The 24,749-nt window shown below is 39.5% G+C and overlaps 1 protein-coding gene and 1 pseudogene across 12 annotated transcripts in view; both read left to right on the forward strand.

The window, feature by feature from the left end:
- Positions 1 to 24,749, forward strand: part of SNCAIP (synuclein alpha interacting protein) — a 152,702-nt gene that overhangs the window by 47,850 nt on the left and 80,103 nt on the right. The window lies entirely within an intron of this gene.
- Positions 14,233 to 15,252, forward strand: LOC115934688 (uncharacterized; annotated as a pseudogene).

Genomic DNA, 24,749 nt, shown 5'->3' on the forward strand with positions numbered 1-24,749 from the left:
CACCACGCCTGGCAAATTTTTTGTATTTTTAGTAGAGACAGCATTTCACCATGTTGCCCAGGCTGGTCTCGAACTCTTGAGCTCACACAATCTGCCCACCTCGGCCTCCCAAAATGCTAGGATTACAGGCGTGAGCCACCACACCTGGCCACACATGAAATTTTGAATAAAGCAAATATAATTTTCAGATTCACTATGCCTCACTCCAGAAAGCGTATGAATTAGTGAACAGTTTTATTTAATAAGACATTATGAGAGAAATATAATAGCTATTAATGGAAAGTTGTATTAATTTTATTTTTATTGGAAAAGGTAAAGCATAATATGTCTTCAAAAGCCGAATGATAGGCAGCTCATGAATCTAGGCTTAAAGATAAAAATCTTGTTCTCTAACATGTATTGCTAGCCACAAATAATAATGCCTTCAGCTTCTCCAGAGAGAATCTCATGCTGCAAGGATTCCTGTATATGAAACATGCAATACCAAAGAACCTGCTTAAGAACCTCTTTATCCAGTCAGAGTTGATTATCAGCACTTGTGGTAGGGCTCTTTCATGCAGAAAAACCTTGTTCCAGGGAGCACCTGAAACCACTTTTCCAGCATTCTTTTTTGGATTTTGTTAACATTTTGATGTCAGAATTGCTTTTGGCTCATTGTCTCTAAGTGTTCCTAAACGTTTCAGAACATGGCCAGCCTTTCTGCTCTAAAGATTATCCCACAACAAGCAAATATGTAAGAATGTTTGCAAGTGCTTCAGATGTCTATAGTGGCACCAACGGAGTAGAATGCCTGATGTCACGTTGGAGCTGGGGATCTTCTGTCTTCCTGACTGGCTCCTCAGCCTGCCCCAGAAACTACATTTCAGTTTCTTTCTTGTGGACGCTGGTGATGAATAGGGTTGTATTAGCAACTGAACTGAAAACCAATGGTTCTGACCAACTCCAACATCCAGCCCCACATAACCTCATCAGCTTAAGATGGAATGATTTTAGGCTTAGAGTTCAATGTGAATCATAATCTTTTCTTCACCAGTTCTTGCTCTTTAATTAATGAATGTTACTTAACCTATGTCTCCATTTTTCTGTCTCTAAAATGGGTGCAATTGTACCAACTTTGCAGAATTGTAAGGTTTAAATGTTAGGCATGTGAAAACCACCTGGCACAGGGTAGTTGCTCAAAAAGTAGTACTGTCTGTTTAGCATCATGAAATTCAGTAGCTGGAAATCTACTTGTAGAAGAGGAGAACTCTGGGTTTTTTGGATCATATTCACTTAGCACCTAAATTTTATTTTGTAATTTCTCCATGAAATGTCTCTAAGTATACTCCATAAGAAAAAGTATAATTATATATACCAGAGGTCCTCATTATCTGAATAATCAGGAGATGAGGGGGAAAACACACTAAAAAGTGAAGCCACAAAAAACTAGAACCATGTTTCATGGTAAATAGTGAAAAAAAAATCACCTAATTGAAATTTGTCTTGAAAAACTAAATGAATTATGAAAATAAGGCTATTAATACCTATATTCTATAAAATTTGTTAGTTTTTAAAAATGAATTGGCAATCAGTTCTTTCAGCAAAATTTTACATTCATATTACATTACATCCTTTATTTTGTGTTTGAATTTACAGTGCATAATCAGAGATAGTCACTTTTGAAAAAAAAAAAGTCTTTGGGCTTTATCAGCTTACCCAAAGACCTGTCTTTATCATTTGATAGTCAGATCATACTCTTATGAAGTATCTGTCGCACCTCCATCTTTGCTGATATCTTTCTGAAGTTATTTACTGCTCCAAATTTTCTAGTGGCCTGGTGTGTGTTTCACTTATTCAGCATCACTTTCTCTGACCTTGTGAATCCTGCATCTCTCACAAGCTTTGCAATTTCACTTCTAACCTACTTGCATTGTGTTTGTGTTGCATCAAAGGAAGATTTAAAATCTCCCACGACCAGCAAGGTTCCAAACATGTTGATTTAATGAATACAAAGAGATGATACTTGTAAGCAGGGATGTTTGAAGGAGTTGTTTTTTTAAAAAACAGCCAATTCATGAATATTTTCATGTCATGATGATTTTATATCCCTATGCAACCTTGAAACTGTGGGAGGCTGGAGAATCAGGCCTTGCTGTGTGGAGTTACTGTCATCCTCTGATGAAGAGCTCCTTCGATGCCTTAAAAGTCCCAGCATGATCATTTCTAGCATGTTTGCTCACGCCATCCCCCAGATTTTCCAGAACAGCCTTTCCATCCACATTTTTTGATCCTCTGCTGTCACATCATCAGTTTCTAATGACAAACTAGACATAGAAAAAAGCGGGAAAATCTTTCATACCATTTATCAGTACAATCAACTTTTAGTTATCTATAAAATTGGCCAGTAATGATTATGAAAGAATGATCCATTTTCTACTCCTAGGGGATAGATTCAGTTTGGGGACAAGAAAACAGAAAGAAATATATGTGAGTGTTTTAAATTCCAGCTGTGGAATCCTAATTTCCTAATCATCACTGATTTGCCTGCATCAAATAATTTTGCTTATCTAATTAACTGAAATAGTGTAGTCCTTCTGTAATGATAATAGTAATTAAAACTATAACAACTAACCCTCTGTTGAGCACTTACTTTGTTCCAGTCACTATTCTAAGGATTTTGCCTGTATTATCTTATTTAACCTTCACAGTTACCCTCAGATAAAAGTGTGCCTATTTTATAGATAAGGACAGTGAGTCCCCACCTCTTAAAATCCTATGAGCAGTAGGTGATGGAGTAGAAATTTCATAAGACTGTGAGATGAATATGGATACTGTTGCCTTTGAGGTACAAAGAAATAGAAAGATTATCAGTATGGCTCACCATAGAGAAAACATTGGAGATTGAGGAATCTGAGTGTTTTCTGACCCCAGGAATGGAGCAAATTGAAAGAATAACAGTGGAGAACCACATTTTTCCTCTGTTAAACCAGAGCTATCTAGAGGAACTCTGCAGTATTGACGTGAAGAGAATTGTAGTGGATAAGAACAAGGAAAATTCAAGGCTTATCAATAGAAATGGAATGTTTGAAGTCAGAGAACTCATAGGAATGCTAGTACCAAGTACAGAATCAGATTAGCTGGAGGAGGAGGGAGCTGGAGAATGTCTACACTTCACTAGATAATGAGAGTGGAGTGAGCCAAGAACTCAGTTGGAGTTTGACGGAATGAAGCAGAGGGTCCAACTGAGGCTGAACTGAGCGTGAACTACATTCAGCGGCCTTGGCAGTGCCCTCCTTGATAAGATAATGACAACAAACATATGCAAATGAATTAAACAGTACAGCAACATGTGGTCCAGCTAGCCTCACCTTGGACTCTGAAAAGTTCCATAGGGGCTTAAGTCCCAGACAAACAATATAGCCAAGAGGGAAAGAACCTAAAGAACCTATGCTTAAAACATTAGATTGAGTTTCCAGGTCAGGTATCATAGATTCTATTTTTTTTTTTTTTTTTTTTGAGATGGAGTTTCGCTGTTGGTGCCCAGGCTTGAGTGCAATGGTACAATCTCAACTCACTGCAACTTCCACCTCCCAGGATCAAGCGATTCTCTTGCCTCAGTCTCCCAAGTAGCTGTTTTTACAGGCATGCACCACCATGCCTGGCTAATTTTGTATTTTTGGTAGAGATGGGATTTCTCCATGTTGGTCAGGCTGGTCTCCAACTCCCAACCTCAGGTGATCTGCCTGCCTCAGTCTCCCAAAGTGCTGAGATTACAGGCATGAGCCACTGCACTGGGCCTGCTTCTATTTTTCTCACTGACTTGGTTGCATTCAGTGCCAGTAATTCCAGTGGTCACATATCCGTGTTGTCTTTCTTGCCTGTTCTACCAGTTGGCATTGCTCCCTGGAAGGGACTTGGTCTACAACTGGCAGAACTCCTTCTCCTAAGGCCTTGTGTAAGGTCACTGGGATAGACCATGGCCCTGATGGTTGATATTGCCTCCCCTTGCCATACCTTACCTGGGAAAGTGAGGCCCAGGAGAAGGGAAAATGGGTGTAGAATAGATGTAAACACAAGTGTGTTTAATTTGAGGATCCAACATGATTTAAGAATTGAGGATAAAGTAGGAAAACTAAGTATCCATTTTCCACAGCACCTAGAACAGTGCTAGACACTGGTAAGGAGTTAAAAAAAAAAACCCTCTTGGTTGGTTTAATAGTTTGGAAATGGGAAATTTCTTAAACACACTACATTTAATGCATCTGAAAAAATAAGCATTTATTGTCAACTATTTATTTATTTATTTATTTTTAGAGACAGTGTCTTGCTTTGTCACCCAGGCTGGAGTGCAGTTGTGCAATCGTAGTTCACTGCAGCCTCAAACTCCTGGGTTCAAGCAATCCTCCTGCCTCAGCCTCCTAAGTAGCTGAGACTGCAGGTGCCCTCCACCACACCAGGCTAATTAAAAAAAGAATATTATGTGTGTGAAGATGAGGTCTTCCTATGTTTCCCAGACTGTCCATGAACTCCTGGCCTCAAGTGATCCTCACCTCAGCTTCCCAAAGTGCTAGGATTGTCAGAGGCATTTGAACCAGAGCAACTCCATCTTGAATAGGGGCTGAGTTAAATGAGGCTGAGACCCGCTGGGCTGTATTCTCTAGAGGTTAAGGCATTCTTAGTCGCAGGATGAGATAGGAGGTCAGCACAAGATATGACAGGTTGCAGTAAAGAAGCCAGCCAAGACCCACCAAAACCATGATGGTGATGAGAGTAACCTCTAGTTGTCCTCACTGCTACCCTCCCACCAGCGCTCTGACAGTTTACACATGCCAAGGCAATGTCAGGAAGTTACCCTATATAGTCTAAAAAGGGGATGCTTGAATAATTCACCCTTTGTTTAGCATATAATCAAGAAATAACCATAAAAATGGGCAACCAGCAGCCCTTAGGGCTGCACTGTCTGTGGAGTAGCCATTCTTTTTATTCCTTTACTTTCTTAATAAACGTGCTTTCACTTTATGGACTCACCCTGAATTCTTTCTTTTGCAAGATGCAAGAACCCTCTCTTGGGGTCTGGATCGGGACTCCTTTCTCATTAACAGGATTGTAGGTGTGAGCCACTGTGCCCAGCCAATTTTCAACATTTTATTGTTCAGCTATTTGACATAGATGGAAGACTTTAACTGGATATTCGAAAATTATATTCAAGACATATGTGTTATTTGTACCACCACATCCTTTGCCTGCTTATAATGAAAATAAAACAATGTTTATGAATGTCATGCTAATGAAGTCATTTGCACTAAGTGCTTTGATACAAAGGTGCAGTCAACAGCCAATTTGAGGCCAAGTTGCTTTCATGTAAAAAATTTTTTTTCATTAATTTCATTTTCTTTTTTTTTTTTATTTATTTTTTTATTATACTTTAAGTTTTAGGGTACATGTGCACATTGTGCAGGTTAGTTACATATGTATACATGTGCCATGCTAATTTCATTTTCTTTATTACTTTTTTTTATATTTCAATAAATTTTAAAAGTGTGGTAGACAGAACAATGCAGGAGACCTGTCTTCTCCCCACCTATGCCATTAGAAAGCTGTGTGACCATAGGCAAGTCACTGGGCCCTTCTAGATCTCTTTTTTCCTCATTTGTAGACCTATACAATTGTGAGAGATAATCCTAAATTTTTAAAATATACTGCTCAGTGCCTTTTTCCAGTGAAAGAAAACGTAGAAAAGAATAACTGTTAAAAAGAGACATACATAAAACATTTGGATAAGACTAGAGTTTGAACATAAAATGAATCTCAAAAGAATCTGCCATCTGTATTGGTGATCTCTCTTCCCCTTGGCTTCCTGCCTACTTTGTTGCCCCCATGCCCCGACCCCTATTTAATCCCATTTAGCTTATTTACTCCTGTGAAATGTCCATCTTCTTTTTACTTTCCCCAATTCCCTGTCTGGACTCTTTGGAACCATGAACCTTATTCATTTTTTTAGAATCATGACCAATTTTATGATATATGCTTTTCCCCAAAATGCCATATGTCTTATGTTTATTTTTAAATAATTAGGCCGTGATTTGTTTGGGGATAAGACTTTTTCTATAGTACCAGTGCAAAAAATGTGGGATACCGTCTATGGCTAAGCCAAACTTGGCTTCTTATAGAAAGATCCCTCTGGCCAGGCATGGTGGCTCACACCTGTAATCCCACCACTGTGGGAGGCCGAGGCAGGTGGATCATTTGAGGTCAGGAGTTTGAGACTAACCTGGCCAACATGGTGAGACCCCATCTGTGCTAAAATTACAAAAATTAGCTGGGTGTGGTGACGCATGCCTGTAATCCCAGCTACTTGGGAGGCTGAGGCAGGAGAATCACTTGAGCCTGTGAGGCGGAGATTGCAGTGAGCCAAGATCGCGCCACTGCACTCTAGTCTGGGCGGCGGAGTAAGACCCTGTCTCCATAAAAAAAAGAAAAAGAAAGATCCCTGTTTGGTCTCATGGTTTTGTTCATTAATACTTTTCCATTCATTCAAAATATTCTTGAGTGTCTATGCCAAACTCTGTGCTGAGCACTGTGGGTTATGGTGAACAAGCCAAAGGATCTCATCAGGCGGGATGCAGATGCATGGACAGATAATAATAGGAAGTCATGGTAAGTATGTCGAGTGTCATTTGCTGGGGAATTTTTCACGGAGGAAGAGGCAGGTAGACAACCTAGACTTGAAGTCAGGTGTAAACTTAAAAGCTTCCTTAGGAGTTACTTCCTAAGTAACCCCTAAGCTGAGTTTTTGAAAAATAAGTTTAAAGGGCAAGCAAGTGAATTAGTCAGGGTCAAGTCTACATAAACAGAAACCATTCTAAATATTTTATACAGAGGAAAATTATAATAGAGAATCCGTTACTCCAATGCTGAAAGAGCTGAGCCACCAAACTAAGCAAGATAAGGCAATCTTGATACTAGCAAAAGCAGGGAAGCCACCAGCTCCCCTAGGGCGTAAAGGACAAAGGGAAAAGGTCTATTACCACCTACAAGTTAGGGCCACTAGCAAAGCTGGAATGATGTTCAGCTGCTGAACAGTTACAGGAGCTGATGACATAGAAGACACTGCCTGTGGCAGGGTGAGTATGTATGTGTATGTGAGAAAGAGAGACAGAGAAAGACTAAGTCCCTTCTCCAAGCCCTCCAGTCTTCTGATTGAGTCTGCCATTGGCCAGATTTACCTGGAAGCCAGTCAGTTGGCAAAGGAGCCTAGGAAATATCATTTCCTGAGAGAATATATCTGAGAGTAAATAGGCAAATGTTCACACCATTCATTGGCAAGTGAAAAGCCAAAGGTTGGGTGTTGGATGGCTTGGTGTGGTCATGAGAGAAGGAGGACATATACAGAGGTATCAGCATAAGCCAAAGCACCAGGACAAGAAACAGCATGAGATATGCACAGAATCTCATTCTGTGTCATAAAGTTTCCAGTATGAGTCAGAGATTGATAGGAGCTGAATGTAGGCAGGCACCCAACATGAGAGGCTTTGTGTGACTTAACGGAGTTGCAGCCATCTTCCCTGTAGGCAGTGGGAAAATTCTGAAAGGTTTTCAACAGGGAAGTGGCAAGCCCATATTTGTATTTTAGGTCACTTTGACAGTTGTGTAGACTCCTAGAATGATTTTGTAGAAGCAAAAATCTAATTTATTTGCCTTTGTCTTGTCCTTCTCAAATTCATTCAAGCAAAAAACAATGAGAAGCAGCAGTAAGAAAATGGTAGGAAGGATGGAAAACATAAAAATTTGATTGACAGGATGATTGGATGTACAGGTGAGGGAGAGGGAGGATCCAGGGATGGTACCCAAGTCTCTCACCTCAGCTGAGGATGATGGTATTGTCAAGTAAGGTTAATTTTGAGTTGGGAGCCTAAGGGACATCAAGCAGAGATATCCAGGAGCAGATGGAATCTGTACACATAGGTATTAGTGGGTAAGTGAGAAGAGAAGTGGACCAAGACTTGACCATAGGGAGCAACAAATGTAAAGCCTTAAAAGAAAAAGAGAGTATCAAACAGGTCCAGGTGTGATTGGATTTAGTAGTAGAAGATAATCTTGTTCTAGATCATTTTCAGAGGAAAAAGTAGTAGAAACTAAATTGTGCTGGGTTAGGAACTAAAAGGAAGACGAGAAAGTAGCAATGGTAAATGTAGATGTGTCTTTTGAGAGTTTGGATAAGACGAGAGAAAAGACGGGATGAAATCCAAAGTTGGGATGGGTTTCATTTGCAGGGTTGGTGAGACTTGAGGATGTATGTGGTCAGGTTCCAAAAACCAGAGATGAGTTTCTTTAGAGGATAGAGTAGAGATAGAGACTAAGGGGCTCAGGGCTGGAGTCAGGCCTGGAGACACTTGGGGGAATTTCCCACAACTGTTTGCCAAGGAACTGCACTTATGCTGCAAAGACAGTGCATTCAGAATTCCAGTCTTGGCAAAGAACCCAGGTAGCACTTTCCCGTTTCAAGCAGAAAGCGCCTGTATTACTGTGTGTGTGATTTTAGGAGATAAATAGTAGCAAAAACTAGCAGTTGTATAGCACTCTGCATCCTTCAAACTAGGCTCAGAGTTTCATTTGAATCCCATGATTGTCTCGTAGCTGTGTGTGCATAAATTACATATATATATACACACAAACACACATATATAAATATAAGTGTATACATACACACATAGGTCTATATATATTTTATGGTCTCAGAGAAACTGATTAGGAACCTGAGACACACAGCAAATAGGACTTGCCAAACCTTTCATAATTCATACATGATTTAACCCAAGTCTTCTGACTTTGGAGTCGTAGGGCCATCTTTAACAGACTTTGCCATTGCAATTAACAGACTTTGTCATTCTGATAGATTGGCCTAGAGAGTGGCAAGTATATAGGCACTGTCCCCTTCACTTTACTTCCTGGTTCCCTCGGCCTTTCAGCCTCAGATAGTCTGGGGGCTCCTCCTTTGGATACCCTAGTGTTCCAGGTAGTAAATGGTTTCGCTGAGTACCATAGAGTCCGTTTTCCTATGATGGCAGCTCCTCCCCTCCTAGCCTCCTATATTCTGGGGCTCTTCCTTTCCACACACAAGAAAAGGTGCCTCCCAAGCCCTTGTACTTGCAGAACTTTTTGTCATGGCCTCATTTCCAAATTCGGTCATCCTTCTCTGCTACCAGATTTCCAGTTTTTGAACCTCGTATATCCAGAAATCACACATTTCTCCCCATTTCTACTCAAGCCCGTGCCACACAAACCTGGTGGGACTCCTGACTCTGTCATGTACCAGCTGGAACTAACTGAGCAAGCGACTCAGCCTTAGTGAACCTAATGATACCTTGCAGAGTTATTATAAGGATTTCAGGAGATAGCTTATTTGAAGGATCCAGCTTAGCGCCAGGCTTAATAAATCTTAGCTCCTTTCTCCCATCAGAGTGGCCTGGAGCTCTTATCCACATTTCTCAGCAGTTAGCACAGTAATATAATTAGCAACATTAGTATATCTAAAAGGCAATTACCATTTAATTGCTCTGGCCCCAGCCAGCCTGAAGTTTCTCTCCATTCACTTTTAATTTGGGGTTAGAGGTTTTTAGTCCTACCCTGGCTGGTCACAAAATCACTGCCTCAGAGAGAATTGAAAATAGCTGTAGGCAGCCATTGATTACACAGTAAGAGATTTGGTAATTCCTTCCATTTTGTCCTATATAAAAATGCACATATCAGTTTGCTCCTGGCCAGCGAACTAATCAGTTTCAAGCGGCATTTTTCTGAGTCAGTGAAGGATCGTCTTTGGTCAGACCAGCTCTGATCTCAAGAAGGCAAGCACTCCCACAGATGCTCCACACTGATCTTCATTAAAATAAATTAGTGCCCTTGTATAGGTTCAGACTCAGAATCAAGTTTCAGCCATCCTTTCTTAGAAGACATTTATTTATATTACATACTCAATTTAAAGGAGCAAATGCCCTTCTCTCAGCCTGCGAAGTTTATCTTAGAGCTACTGTGAGAATATAATGCCCAAATGAAGGCAGTGTGTTTTATTTCTCCTCCTCTGACCCAATGTCGCATAAAGTAACAGCAGTCTCTAATCAAGAGGAACCCAATGTACTTTGAGATTTCCAATCAAAATCTTTAATATTCGAATGGCACATGTGCATTTGAGGAAACCTAGATTGCCTTAGGCCACATGGAAAGCATTTACATCTGAACCGCTTTACATAGGATTGCAAGTTAAAGCAAATTCTAAATAACTTTTAGCAGTTTGAGATTTGGAAAACAGCCTGGCCCATATAAATTCTCCCTTAATTCTTTTTCTGTTAAATCTTATGCCAAAGTAAATGGAAGCTGTAGAGAACCTTTGAACTCAGTTCTCAAAGGACCTCGGTGAAATTGAATTGGCAGAGCCAATGTTGGGTTTTCAAAGGAAGATTTTTTTTTTTGTTCCCCCTTGAAGTGTCCACATCACAGTCACCTTCCTTGGTGAAGGATGCAGTCTTGCTTTCTGGACCTTCTTGGCTCTGGACCATGTATGCGCCTCTGAGAAATGGGCTTTCTGCTGTAAGGAGCTCCTCAGTGGGACTCTTCAGGACCCTTGGGGTTGGCATCCAGGCTTCTTAGCTCCTTTGCTTCACAGTTCAGTCAGCTGCACTTTTCCTTTTCTCTTTCCAAAAGAGCTTTTGAATGCAAGAGCCCTGGGGTTCAATGCCACCTCTTCCTGCCACTTAGAGCAAGTGGTTTCACTTTTCCAAGCTTCACTTTCCTTTTCTGTGAACTGGAGATTAAAAATAGAATGGTATATTTCAAAATAGCTAGAAGAGAAAAATTGTAATGTTCCCAACACTAAGAAAAATTAAATGTTTGAGTTGATGGATATCCCAGTTACCCCAATTTGATCATTACACATTGTACACAGGTATCAAAATATTACGTTTCCAAAATATATACATCTATTATATATCAACAAAAAAATCTGTATGCTCAAAAAAAATAGTATGGCCCACATGGATCCCACACGTCTCTGAACATTTTGCTCTTGTACTCATAGCCATGCAGTTTATTACATTGGATTATTCTTTTTATTGATATTAATCTATTGATATTAATTAGTTATTAAAATATAAATATATTTTATATTTCTTATACATGTATGTATGTAATACAATGTAACATATATGACATGTATTGTACTTTAGTGTGTTCTTACTGACAAATCATATGCCTCTGGAAGGATGGGACAATTGCATCCTGTGTACCATCCTTAGAATCGAGGCCATGCTGAGCACACAACTGCTTCTTAATAAACAGCTAATTAAGTGCAGTCTTATGAAGGTACCTCTTTATCCTTCTGTTTCATAGTTATCAACAGAAAGTATTATTCATCAGTCAAGCAAATATTCACAAAAATTAACTTTGTTCCCCTCATATTTTAATGTGTGCTGTTTCTCTAGTCTAGATATAACCCTGAAGGAAAAAAATGGCACATATTTTTTGTCCTTTTTATCCTAATGTAAAGGAACATATGACATGTTTGCTAATTGTTTGCAAAGTTTCATGTAAGCTTTTTTTTGGTTTTGCAAAATATGTTTTTCTAATTAGTCCTCCTATCATGCATGTAGAAAGTCAGTATTATTTGCTATAAATTGTTACTATTTGTGGAAATTTGAGAAATAGCATCACTTAGACAATTTCTCAATTTATCATGCCAAAACTGAATCTCAAACTCAAGTGGGCTATATGCTGCCTGCTGTTTAGAGTTTTTCTTAAACTGCTCTACAGAGTTACTTCAGGCTTGGGGCTGGGCCTGGTGGCTCGTGCCTATAATCTTTGTGCCTTGGGAGGCTGAGGCAGGAGGATCACTTGAGACCAGGAGTTTGAGACCAGCCCGGGCAACATAGTGAGACACTGTCTCTACAAAAAAAATTAAAAATTGGCTGAACATGCTCCTGTAGTCCCAGTGACTTGGGAGGCTGAAGTGGGAGGATCACTTGAGCCCAGGAGTTCAAGGTTGCAGTCAACTCTGATCAGATTTCTGTTATCCAACCTAGGTAACAGAGCAAGACCTTATCTCAAAAAAAAAAAAAAAAAATTACTTCAGGTGGTCATTGTGCCTTTACTTACACACTGCCAGTATAGGGGCTAACTACTGCTGAAAACAGCCTTTTTCCATTTCAAGCAAGTCATCTTGAGCTGGTGTACAGAATGCTTGGAGGTCTTTATGAGGTACAGAGGTGTAAACAACCATATTTATTACTGTCTCTGAAAGAGAAGGGAGAAGACAAATTGCCATTCAAAAACCTGCATGATTTGTATATTATAAACTCAAAGAAACTCTTCTCAGTGTGTTATATGTTGGGTGTACCAATTATAAATCATTAGAGGGAGACAGAAAAGTCAACAGAAATCTGCAATCTGACATGTGTGGAAAGGCAGTGACTGAGAACTGGTGGTTTTGGAATCAGTCCTACCTGGCTTTGATTCCTGTCATCATTATTAGCTTTGAGCAATCTGCTTTACTCTCTGGACTTCTATTTCCTCATCTGTGAAGTGAGAGTGATATTAAAGATTAAATCAGATTAAAATTGTAAAGAAAAACACCAACACAGTGTCTGGCTCAAGTTGGTGTTAAATAAATAATACCCAGCATTATTATTAGGTTATTTTATTATTAGAACCACGGGGGTTTCTATTTGACTGATAATGGATGTTTCTTAAAGAAGAAAAATGTGTGAGGACTCTGAGTTGACTATCTTAGTAGCCAATTAGGGGAAAGGGGGTTAATAGAAACTGTCAGCCCCCAGTTGCCACCTCCCCGCAGTAGGGTTGTGCGGCCCAGCTTTCCCATCTGCTTACACAGCCATAAACCTCTTATCTAACATGCAGCACTAGGAGTTTTTCATACCCTTCCTGAAAGGGCTGATCAATACCAAATACTGATCATACCTTTATGTAAATAAAACATCAGCTAATTTCTTATTCTAATCTGTATTTTTTTGGTCAGGCCAATGTTGTGTTTCTAAAAGAGCTCTCCTCCGAAAAAGCTATGATTTGCAACATTTGCCAGTTTCCATGGTGTAAATACTCCCAGCATGGCCAATTGTAAGCTCTTAACACAAAGTCACTGAACACAGAGTTTGGAAGAGATGTGCACAGCTGTTCAAGTTGTTGCCACTCCATTACACCACTGGGCCAGGCTAAAGCTTATGCTTTGATAGTATAGGACAGGATGATTGACAACAGCAAAACCTACAAGCAAATGCAGTAGAGGGAAAATAGTTTGTCCTAGAGTGGATCACTGTAATATACTTGGATTCATCCAGAAAGTGAGTTCATGCCAGATTACTCGAGCAATGTATCTCAATGCCATCTTTCTCTTCTTGTTCTGTACTCTCCAGTCATACTTAGAAGAGAAATACTTCCCTAGCCTCTTGTGCTGTAGGAAGGAAAGTCTCCCTAATCACTTCTCAATTGTTTGAATGTTTCCTTCACTAATAGTTTAGATATTTGCTCGTGGACATAATCCCCATGTTTATAAAGATGTCTTCTTTTTCTCCCTCCTCTTTCCCTTCCCCCTCTCCCTCCCTTCTTCCTTCCTTCTTTATAACCATCCTTACTTCCTTCAGAAGTATTTTCCACCATCTTTTGTATTTCTAACGTCCCTACAAGATCATCAGAACAGGCAATAGTACTTCTGCTTTGCAAAATTGTAGAGAAACTAGAAAACCATTCTACTTGTATAAATCTCTGTCATGTTATTGCTCTCATTTTTAATTTGTCATTTTGTTATTTTGAAATCTTCATTGTTATTGAGACATCCTGTACTTTAACTTTCTTCCATGAGTGGAGTGGTGTACTTTCAACCTCTGGCTTTTCTTTTGTGTCATAAATTTAATTTTATTCTCTCCGTCACAGTTTTTGAAAACTGTATTATACTGTATATAGGAAATTGTATTACAGTACTGTAAATACATTTCTGAGAACTTTTAATTAAGTGATGATACCTAGGACTTTCTCATCATAATCAAGTCCCTGGAGATGACAAAATAGAATCCTTTTGGGAAGCAGTTCTGTTTTCAGCATCTCATCACTGGAGCAAGCAGAATTCTGTTACAGACTTTGAACTGTTAGGGTGATATCAGTTGATGATTTTGTCAACATAGTGGATTTATTTAAAAATCCAGGTTGTCTCACTAAAGACCTCTTAAAAGTTTTCCAAAAGCCTAGTGACAAACAGAAGAGAAAAAGACATTTGAGATAACAATTCGGCATTTACCATGAAGCCCTCTGCAGACGTGCTTGAGATCATCACTTGTACCATCCTAATCTTCATGAGCATCGTGGGAAACACATGTTTGTTTTATTCTACAAGAAGATGTATCACTGGGTATTTACAGACATCCTTTCTTCTAATTTTCAATCTTATTTTTGTCCACCTTATTAAAAACTTGGTGGTGAATGTTATGAAAATTGTTTACTCTTCTGGTATCATGTTGGATTCAGCTGGCTGCAAAGTTCTGTGCTTTACATCAGCCCTGACAACTTCACTGGCCATCTGCTTCATGTTACACTTTGCGTTGCTTTACCACTGGAAGCTTTACCAAATTGCCCACCCCTTGGGTGAGTGAGAATCCAAGCCTGGACCAACAGAAGCATTCCTTGAAGGTGGTTTCTGTACTTTGGGTGGCTGGTGTGGTGGTATATATCCCAGTTTAAATTCGTACCAGAAAACCAGAATTCTCGAATGCAGGAAATGTTACAGATCCCTTGTCTACTAACAGGATGTACATGGATTGCCCAGTTGTCTTTGGAAACAAGCAGGTAGAGTTTTTCTATGGGAAAATTTTTTTGGTTCTGATTGATATTCTTTCTTTAGCTATTTTAGTCTTTGTCTGTTTCTGGATGTCTTTCCTCCTTTCAGAGAGAAAGAAGATGACATATGGTGACATCTGGATTGGAGATGATGATTCAGAAATTGAAATCCTTAGAGGGGCCAAGTTCAGTATTTTATTAATGTTGCTGATCACTCCACTTTGGATTTCTCACTTTATCTTAGTCTGTTTCTTGAAAGACTTGGCAGCATGCAGCTTTATTCCAGCTGTTCTTACAGCCCTCTCTTCAAGCTTCTCTGCTCTCAGTCCTTTCTTGCTTATGTTGGTTAATTACAAAATGAAGTTGGTGACCTTCTGTGGTGCCAAAGAGGAAAAACCCACACCACAGCCTACAAATGTTATTTTTTCTCCATATGCTTAATGGCAAAGAATTCAAGTTTAATTATTGGAAAACAGACCCTGTCATTGGAGAGTATAGCTAGAGTTTTCATAGCGCTCATCAACAGTTTCCGAAAGGGTCTCTAGAAAACTGACTCCTCTTCAAAGATAGACTTCAGAGGAAACTGTGCAAGAAAATATATGAACATTAAGCTATTATATGTTAAAAAATAGTCATCACAACATTTTTTATTTAAGACAATACTGAGAGTTCTAATGTAAAAATTATAAAGCAACTCAACAGTTTTCAGTCTGGAAATGAACTCAAATAATATATTATTTACTCTGTGCAAGATATTATGTTTAAAAAACAACATATTGATGAAACTGAAGATAATACTTCCTAGCTGAATTTTAAAGGTACACATAAATAATCTTATGTTGTTTTTGAAATGCTTCCCCACATATTAGAAGCATATTAGGTAGGTGTGCAGTGTTCAGTTTTTGCACTTTTAATAATAGTACCTCATCTATGGTGGAAGCAGATTTTGTTCATCATCTCTACCCTAAGTGTCTTTAGTAAATTAGGGCCAAATGAAAGCATTGGATTAAAGAATTAGTACTTGCTAAGTCATACTCTATGTGTATGTACAGATGTGCAAATATTTGGTTGTTCAGACACTTAACTCACTATCCTTGCTTAATCATCTAAATATATATTAAACTATACTCTTTTCTTCAGAAAAAAGGACATTATTTTACAGGGAATTTATCTCCTTTCAGTTATCAAATTGGTACATTTACAAATTGGAAGAATTTATAAAACCTTCATAATAATTTGATCTCTGGATGTGGATTCAATAAAAATAAGCACATTATAATTCTAATTAAAAATATATGGCTGGGTTTTTCTTTTTCTCGGTTAGCTGGGTTAGCTCTTTGTACTGCTTCCGATACAGTGAGAAATTATTTTCAGTGTCTTCACATATATTTATGTAAGCATTGATTTTTAAGCAAATTCTTAGTAGATTTTTGCTTTTTTTTTTCATTTTTCTTCTGTGTTAATAGACCTGGGATTTATTATACTGTCATTCTAGTGAATAGATATCCCCAAATTGAGACCTGGTTCTAAAAAGGCTGCATTGAAAATTATAAAACTGGACCTCATTAACAGAAGACACTAAGAACATCTTTGTAGCCATGAAGTGCTATAGATAAAGGAAATTTTAAAGTAGCCAAGGCCCAAATTGTGTAAAGTTGTGTGTGCCAATGTCTATCTCTTGTATAGCACAACAAATTGAAAAAAAATAATAAAAATAAAAAGACCTAAGACCCTCTGAGATTGCTGGGTGGTCTTCATGGGAAATGCTTAGTTGAGTCCACTGAGCAGCTTAATCAAAAGGGCACTAGGCATGAATCCTGTATAATGAAGTTAACATCTGGATAGATGTGGCATGTGGGGAGGAGGTCACCATCTTTTAATTAAGTGCAGATGTAGCCAAAGCTGAGGATAGCCATTAGCTTAGCTTAGTTAGTGGTTCTAAAATGTGATTCTGGGACCAGCAGAATCAGCATCACGTGGGAACTTATGACAAATGCAAATTATTGGGCACCACCTTGACCTACTGAATCAGCAAGTCTGGGATTTGGACCCAGCAGTCTGTTTTAATAAGCCATCTGAGTGACTCTCGTGCACTCTAAAGTTTGAGAATAACTCATCTAGGATTGCTCCAAAGTTTAATCCTCATGAACAATCAGAATGAAGCCAAGATAACTGACTGAAGATGTAGTCTTCAGTGATCCCATGCATGCTGCTGTTGTGTCTGCTTCTCTCTAAAATGGCAATCAGGGTTGTGATCTGTGTTCCATACATACTCAATAATAATTTCCAAACACATCCACTGTAGAAATTGAGTAATCTTTGCAAAATCAAAAATAAAGCATAACCATTTCAGGTGTGCCAAAAATTTGGAAGTTAGATTTGGATAGTTTCTTGTACATAACTGAGTAAGGGCTCCAGTTCCCAGATTATTCCATAGTTCCCTTCCAGAAGCCAGTGCAAGACATGGTTGGTTGGCTTAAGCCCATGCTCAACTTCCCAGTGCTTGAAATGTTTTCTTTTTCTTTCCAGATATTTTCTTCTTATTTGGACCTCATTAGGTCATAGTTTTGTCCTTGTGGAATTGATAAGTTTTCATTTACAACAGGGAACAAATCATATGTTCACTGAATGAACAATATTCCAGTTCTCTTTTAAAAATTAGTTTGATTTTAACTCTCTTGCTCCCTCCTTTCTCTCCCTTAACCTCCAATTTCACTCAAGTTCCTGGTGGGATTATGATGACAGATGAAAGAGAATAGGGAAATTCAACAGAGATGGTCATGGCAGCACTCTGAAAAGGTGTAAAATTGGTCAGGACTGTCCTGAGGACCTGGTTTAGTTTCACGGGTGTTTGTCAATGCCATCTCAGACTACACAAAATCTTTTCAGCTGGGAGGCCGTCTATTCCTCCTTCACAATGCAGGATTCTGATCTTCTTCTCTCAGAGGACTTCTATTGGAACAATTTCTTGCTGAGGTGGGTGTGATTTCATAAAGCAGCCCATTCCATTAAAGCCCATTTGAAATACCATACTTACAAAGTCTTTACTGAGACTGACATCCCTGATATGTCCTCCAAGATTTACCCTTGAAGTTAAATCCTCCTTTTACTTGCGGGATCTTTAGATTCTTAGAGAGGAAAGCTTTTTTCTCTTCACCAAGTTAGAAATTTCCTTAGCTATATTGCATAAGACAGTTTCTCAACCACTGGTTTTCTTGGCTTCCTTTCTCTGTCTTGGTATATTCCAGATAACCTGTGGCTTTTTAAAGAAGTGACACTCAGAACTGAATACAATATGTTTTTTCTTTGTGTATGTGTATACATTTGTGTTTGCATGTATGTTTTTCTATTATACATTCTTTTATCTTCTCCTGCACAGCTCCTGTGAGCATGAATTCTTTCGTTCTTCCAAAAAGAATTTTAAATATTCAACTCATTTTAAATCACACACACAAGAGAGGGGTGGGAGGGAGACAGACAGAGAGAGACAGAGAGAGAGAGAGAGAAAGAAAGAAACAGAGATCAGCTTTTTTTTATATATATATACTTTAAGTTTTAGGGTACATGTGCACATTGTGCAGGTTAGTTACATATGTATACATGTGCCCTGCTGGTGCACTGCACCTACTAACTCGTCATCTAGCATTATGTATATCTCCCAATGTTATCCCTCCCCCCCCCCAACCCCACCACAGTCCCCAGAGTGTGATATTCCAATTCCTGTGTCCATGTGATCTCATTGTTCAATTCCCACCTATGAGTGAGAGTGTGCGGTGTTTGGTTTTTTGTTCTTGCGATAGTTTACTGAGAATGATTTCCAATTTCATCCATGTCCCTACAAAGGACATGAACTCATCATTTTTTATGGCTGCATAGTATTCCATGGCATATATGTGCCACATTTTCTTAATCCAGTCTATCATTGTTGGACATTTGGGTTGGTTCCAAGTCTTTGCTATTGTGAATAATGCCGCAATAAACATACGTGTGCATGTGTCTTTATAGCAGCATGATTTATAGTCCTTTGGGTATATACCCAGTAATGGGATGGCTGGGTCAAATGGTATTTCTAGTTCTAGATCCCTGAGGAATCGCCACACTGACTTCCACAATGGTTGAACTAGTTTACAGTCCCACCAACAGTGTAAAAGTGTTCCTATTTCTCCACATCCTCTCCAGCACCTGTTGTTTCCTGACTTTTTAATGAGTGCCATTCTAACTGGTGTGAGATGGTATCTCATTGTGGTTTTGATTTGCATTTCTCTGATGGCCAGTGATGATGAGCATTTTTTCATGTGTTTTTTGGCTGCATAAATGTCTTCTTTTGAGAAGTGTCTGTTCATATCCTTCGCCCACTTTTTGATGGGGTTGTTTGTTTTTTTCTTGTAAATTTGTTTGAGTTCATTGTAGATCCTGGATATTAGCCCTTTGTCAGATGAGTAGGTTGTGAAAATTTTCTCCCATTTTGTAGGTTGCCTGTTCACTCTGATGGTAGTTTCTTTTGCTGTGCAGAAGCTCTTTAGTTTAATTAGATCCCATTTGTCAATTTTGTCTTTTGTTGCCATTGCTTTTGGTGTTTTGGACATGAAGTCCTTGCCCATGCCTATGTCCTGAATGGTAATGCCTAGGTTTTCTTCTAGGGTTTTTATGGTTTTAGGTCTAACATTTAAGTCTTTAATCCATCTTGAATTGATTTTTGTATAAGGTGTAAGGAAGGGATCCAGTTTCAGCTTTCTACATATGGCTAGCCAGTTTTCCCAGCACCATTTATTAAATAGGGAATCCTTTCCCCATTGCTTGTTTTTCTCAGGTTTGTCAAAGATCAGATAGTTGTAGATATGCGGCATTATTTCTGAGGGCTCTGTTCTGTTCCATTGATCTATATCTCTGTTTTGGTACCAGTACCATGCTGTTTTGGTTACTGTAGCCTTGTAGTATAGTTTGAAGTCAGGTAGTGTGATGCCTCCAGCTTTGTTCTTTTGGCTTAGGATTGCCTTGGCGATGCGGGCTCTTTTTTGGTTCCATATGAACTTTAAAGTAGTTTTTTCCAATTCTGTGAAGAAAGTCATTGGTAGCTTGATGTGGATGGCATTGAATCTGTAAATTACCTTGGGCAGTATGGCCATTTTCATGATATTGATTCTTCCTACCCATGAGCATGGAATGTTCTTCCATTTGTTTGTATCCTCTTTTATTTCCTTGAGCAGTGGTTTGTCGTTCTCCTTGAAGAGGTCCTTCACATCCCTTGTAAGTTGGATTCCTAGGTATTTTATTCTCTTTGAAGCAATTGTGAATGGGAGTTCACTCATGATTTGGCTCTCTGTTTGTCTGTTGTTGGTGTATAAGAATGCTTGTGATTTTTGTACATTGATTTTGTATCCTGAGACTTTGCTGAAGTTGCTTATCAGCTTAAGGAGATTTTGGGCTGAGACAATGGGGTTTTCTAGATATACAATCATGTCGTCTGCAAACAGGGACAATTTGACTTCCTCTTTTCCTAATTGAATACCCTTTATTTCCTTCTCCTGCCTAATTGCCCTGGCCAGAACTTCCAACACTATGTTGAATAGGAGTGGTGAGAGAGGGCATCCCTGTCTTGTGCCAGTTTTCAAAGGGAATGCTTCCAGTTTGTGCCCATTCAGTATGATATTGGCTGTGGGTTTGTCATAGATAGCTGTTATTATTTTGAAATACGTCCCATCAATACCTAATTTATTGAGAGTTTTTAGCATGAAGGGTTGTTGAATTTTGTCAAAGGCTTTTTTTGCATCTATTGAGATAACCATGTGGTTTTTGTCTTTGGCTCTGTTTATATGCTGGATTACATTTATTGATTTGCATATATTGAACCAGCCTTGCATCCCAGGGATGAAGCCCACTTGATCATGGTGGATAAGCTTTTTGATATGCTGCTGGATTTGTTTTGCCAGTATTTTATTGAGGATTTTTGCATCAATGTTCATCAAGGATATTGGTCTAAATTCTCTTTTTTGGTTGTGTCTTTGCCAGGCTTTGGTATCAGAATGATGCTGGCCTCATAAAATGAGTTAGGGAGGATTCCCTCTTTTTCTATTGATTGGAATAGTTTCAGAAGGAATGGTACCAGTTCCTTCTTGTACCTCTGGTAGAATTCGGCTGTGAATCCATCTGGTCCTGGACTCTTTTTGGTTGGTAAACTATTGATTATTGACACAATTTCAGCTCCTGTTATTGGTCTATTCAGAGATTCAACTTCTTCCTGGTTTAGTCTTGGGAGAGTGTATGTGTCGAGGAATTTTTCCATTTCTCCTAGATTTTCTAGTTTATTTGCGTAGAGGTGTTTGTAGTATTCTCTGATGGTAGTTTGTATTTCTGTGAGATCGGTGGTGATATCCCCTTTATCATTTTTTATTGTGTCTATTTGATTCTTCTCTCTTTTTTTCTTTATTAGTCTTGCTAGCGGTCTATCAATTTTGCTGATCCTTTCAAAAAACCAGCTCCTGGATTCATTAATTTTTTGAAGGGTTTTTTGTGTCTCTATTTCCTTCAGTTCTGCTCTGATTTTAGTTATTTCTTGCCTTCTGCTAGCTTTTGAATGTGTTTGCTCTTGCTTTTCCAGTTCTTTTAATTCTGATGTTAGGGTGTCAATTTTTGATCTTTCCTGCTTTCTCTTGTGGGCATTTAGTGCTATAAATTTCCCTCTACACACTGCTTTGAATGCGTCCCAGAGATTCTGGTATGTTGTGTCTTTGTTCTCGTTGGTTTCAAAGAACATCTTTATTTCTGCCTTCATTTCGTTATGTATCCAGTAGTCATTCAGGAGCAGGTTGTTCAGTTTCCATGTAGTTGAGCAGTTTTGAGTGAGATTCTTAATCCTGAGTTCTAGTTTGATTGCACTGTGGTCTGAGAGATAGTTTGTTATAATCTCTGTTCTTTCACATTTGCTGAGGAGAGCTTTACTTCCAAGTACGTGGTCAATTTTTGAATAGGTGTGGTGTGGTGCTGAAAAAAATGTATATTCTGTTGATTTGGGGTGTAGAGTTCTGTAGATGTCTATTAGGTCCGCTTGGTGCAGAGCTGAGTTCAATTCCTGTGTATCCTTGTTGACTTTCTGTCTCGTTGATCTGTCTAATGTTGACAGTGGGGTGTTAAAGTCTCCCATTATTAATGTGTGGGAGTCTAAGTCTCTTTGTAGGTCACTCAGGACTTGCTTTATGAATCTGGGTGCTCCTGTATTGGGTGCATATATATTTAGGTTAGCTCTTCTTCTTGAATTGATCCCTTTACCATTATGTAATGGCCTTCTTTGTCTCTTTTGATCTTTGTTGGTTTAAAGTCTGTTTTATCAGAGACTAGGATTGCAACCCCTGCCTTTTTTTGTTTTCCATTTGCTTGGTAGATCTTCCTCCATCCTTTTATTTTGAGCCTATGTGTGTCTCTGCACATGAGATGGGTTTCCTGAATACAGCACACTGATGGGTCTTGACTCTATCCAATTTGCCAGTCTGTGTCTTTTAATTGGAGCATTTAGTCCATTTACATTTAAAGTTAATATTCTTATGTGTGAATTTGATCCTGTCATTATGATGTTAGCTGGTGATTTTGCTCATTAGTTGATGCGGTTTCTTCCTAGTCTCGATGGTCTTTACATTTTGGCATGATTTTGCAGCGGCTGGTACCGGTTGTTCCTTTCCATGTTTAGCGCTTCCTTCAGGAGCTCTTTTAGGGCAGGCCTGGTGGTGACAAAATCTCTCAGCATTTGCTTGTCTGTAAAGTATTTTATTTCTCCTTCACTTATGAAGCTTAGTTTGGCTGGATATGAAATTCTGGGTTGAAAATTCTTTTCTTTAAGAATGTTGAATATTGGCCCCCACTCTCTTCTGGCTTGTAGGGTTTCTGCCGAGAGATCCGCTGTTAGTCTGATGGGCTTCCCTTTGAGGGTAACCCGACCTTTCTCTCTGGCTGCCCTGAACATTTTTTCCTTCATTTCAACTTTGGTGAATCTGACAATTATGTGTCTTGGAGTTGCTCTTTTTGAGGAGTATCTTTGTGGCGTTCTCTGTATTTCCTGAATCTGAACATTGGCCTGCCTTGCTAGATTGGAGAAGTTCTCCTGGATAATATCCTGCACAGTGTTTTCCAACTTGGTTCCATTCTCCCCATCACTTTCAGGTACACCAATGAGACGTAGATTTGGTCTTTTCACATAGTCCCATATTTCTTGGAGGCTTTGCTCATTTCTTTTTATTCTTTTTTCTCTAAAGTTCCCTTCTCGCTTCATTTCATTCATTTCATCTTCCATTGCTGATACCCTTTCTTCCAGTTCATCACATCGTCTCCTGAGGCTTCTGCATTCTTCACGTAGTTCTCGAGCCTTGGTTTTCAGCTCCATCAGCTCCTTTAAGCACTTCTCTGTATTGGTTATTCTAGTTATACATTCTTCTAAATTTTTTTCAAAGTTTTCAACTTCTTTACCTTTGGTTTGAATGTCCTCCCGTAGCTCAGAGTAATTTGATCGTCTGAAGCCTTCTTCTCTCAGCGTGTCAAAGTCATTCTCCATCCAGCTTTGTTCCGTTGCTGGTGAGGAACTGCATTCCTTTGGAGGAGGAGAGGCGCTCTGCATTTTAGAGTTTCCAGTTTTTCTGTTCTGTTTTTTCCCCATCTTTGTGGTTTTATCTACTTTTGGTCTTTGATGATGGTGATGTACAGATAGGTTTTTGGTGTGGATGTCCTTTCTGTTTGTTAGTTTTCCTTCTAACAGACAGGACCCTCAGCTGCAGGTCTGTTGGAATACCCGGCCGTGTGAGGTGTCAGTGTGCCCCTGCTGGGGGGTGCCTCCCAGTTAGCCTGTTCGGGGGTCAGGGGTCATGGACCCACTTGAGGAGGCAGTCTGCCCGTTCTCAGATCTCCAGCTGTGTGCTGGGAGAACCACTGCTCTCTTCAAAGCTGTCAGGGGCATTTAAGTCTGCAGAGGTTACTGCTGTCTTTTTGTTTGTCTGTGCCCTGCCCCCAGAGGTGGAGCCTACAGAGGCAGGCAGGCCTCCTTGAGCTGTGGTGGGCTCCACCCAGTTCGAGCTTCCCAGCTGCTTTGTTTACCTAAGCAAGCCTGGGCAATGGCGGGCGCCCCTCTCCCAGCCTCGCTGCCGCCTTGCAGTTTGATCTCAGACTGCTGTGCTAGCAATCAGCGAGACTCCGCGGGGTAGGACCCTCCGAGCCAGGTGTGGGATGTAATCTCGTGATGCGCCGTTTTTTAAGCCAGTCCGAAAAGCTCAATATTCGGGTGGGAGTGACCCGATTTTCCAGATGCGTCCGTCACCCCTTTCTTTGACTCGGAAAGGGAACTCCCTGACCCCTTGCACTTCCCACGTGAGGCAATGCCTCGCCCTGCTTTGGCTCGCGCACCGTGCGCGCACCCACTGACCTGTGCCCACTGTCTGGCACTCCCTAGTGAGATGAACCCGGTACCTCAGATGGAAATGCAGAAATCACCCGTCTTCTGCGTCGCTCACGCTGGGAGCTGTAGACCGGAGCTGTTCCTATTCGGCCATCTTGGCTCCTGGAGAGATCAGATTTAAAGGTACATAAAATATGTATATCTGCCCTAGGCTTAAAAACTAGTCTCTCCAAGCTCTCAAGTTCAGGTATATGCTAGTTTGTTCTCAATATTTGGGTTTCAGAAACCATGAAATGACCTCCAAATCACTTGCAAGAATTTTAATGTATAAATTAAAGGGCAAAACTACAAAAAGACCAATCCTTACAGGGATTTTTCAGAGAAATCCTGATCCCCAGAATCAAGTTTTCTAAAACAGTGCCTAAAACAGTGCTGTCTTCCTTGCCTTTTTAATAAGACATTAAAAGGATGGTCATAATCCAATTTTCTTTAAAGGTGAAGTTGAAGACTTAAACCAACTGGCTATGGAATATGTTGTCTTATAGACTAGTTCAGGGATACCTGT

The sequence above is a fragment of the Gorilla gorilla genome, chromosome 4 (assembly GCF_029281585.2).
Source record: "Gorilla gorilla gorilla isolate KB3781 chromosome 4, NHGRI_mGorGor1-v2.1_pri, whole genome shotgun sequence".
In the NCBI taxonomy this organism is placed as follows: Eukaryota; Metazoa; Chordata; class Mammalia; order Primates; family Hominidae; genus Gorilla; species Gorilla gorilla.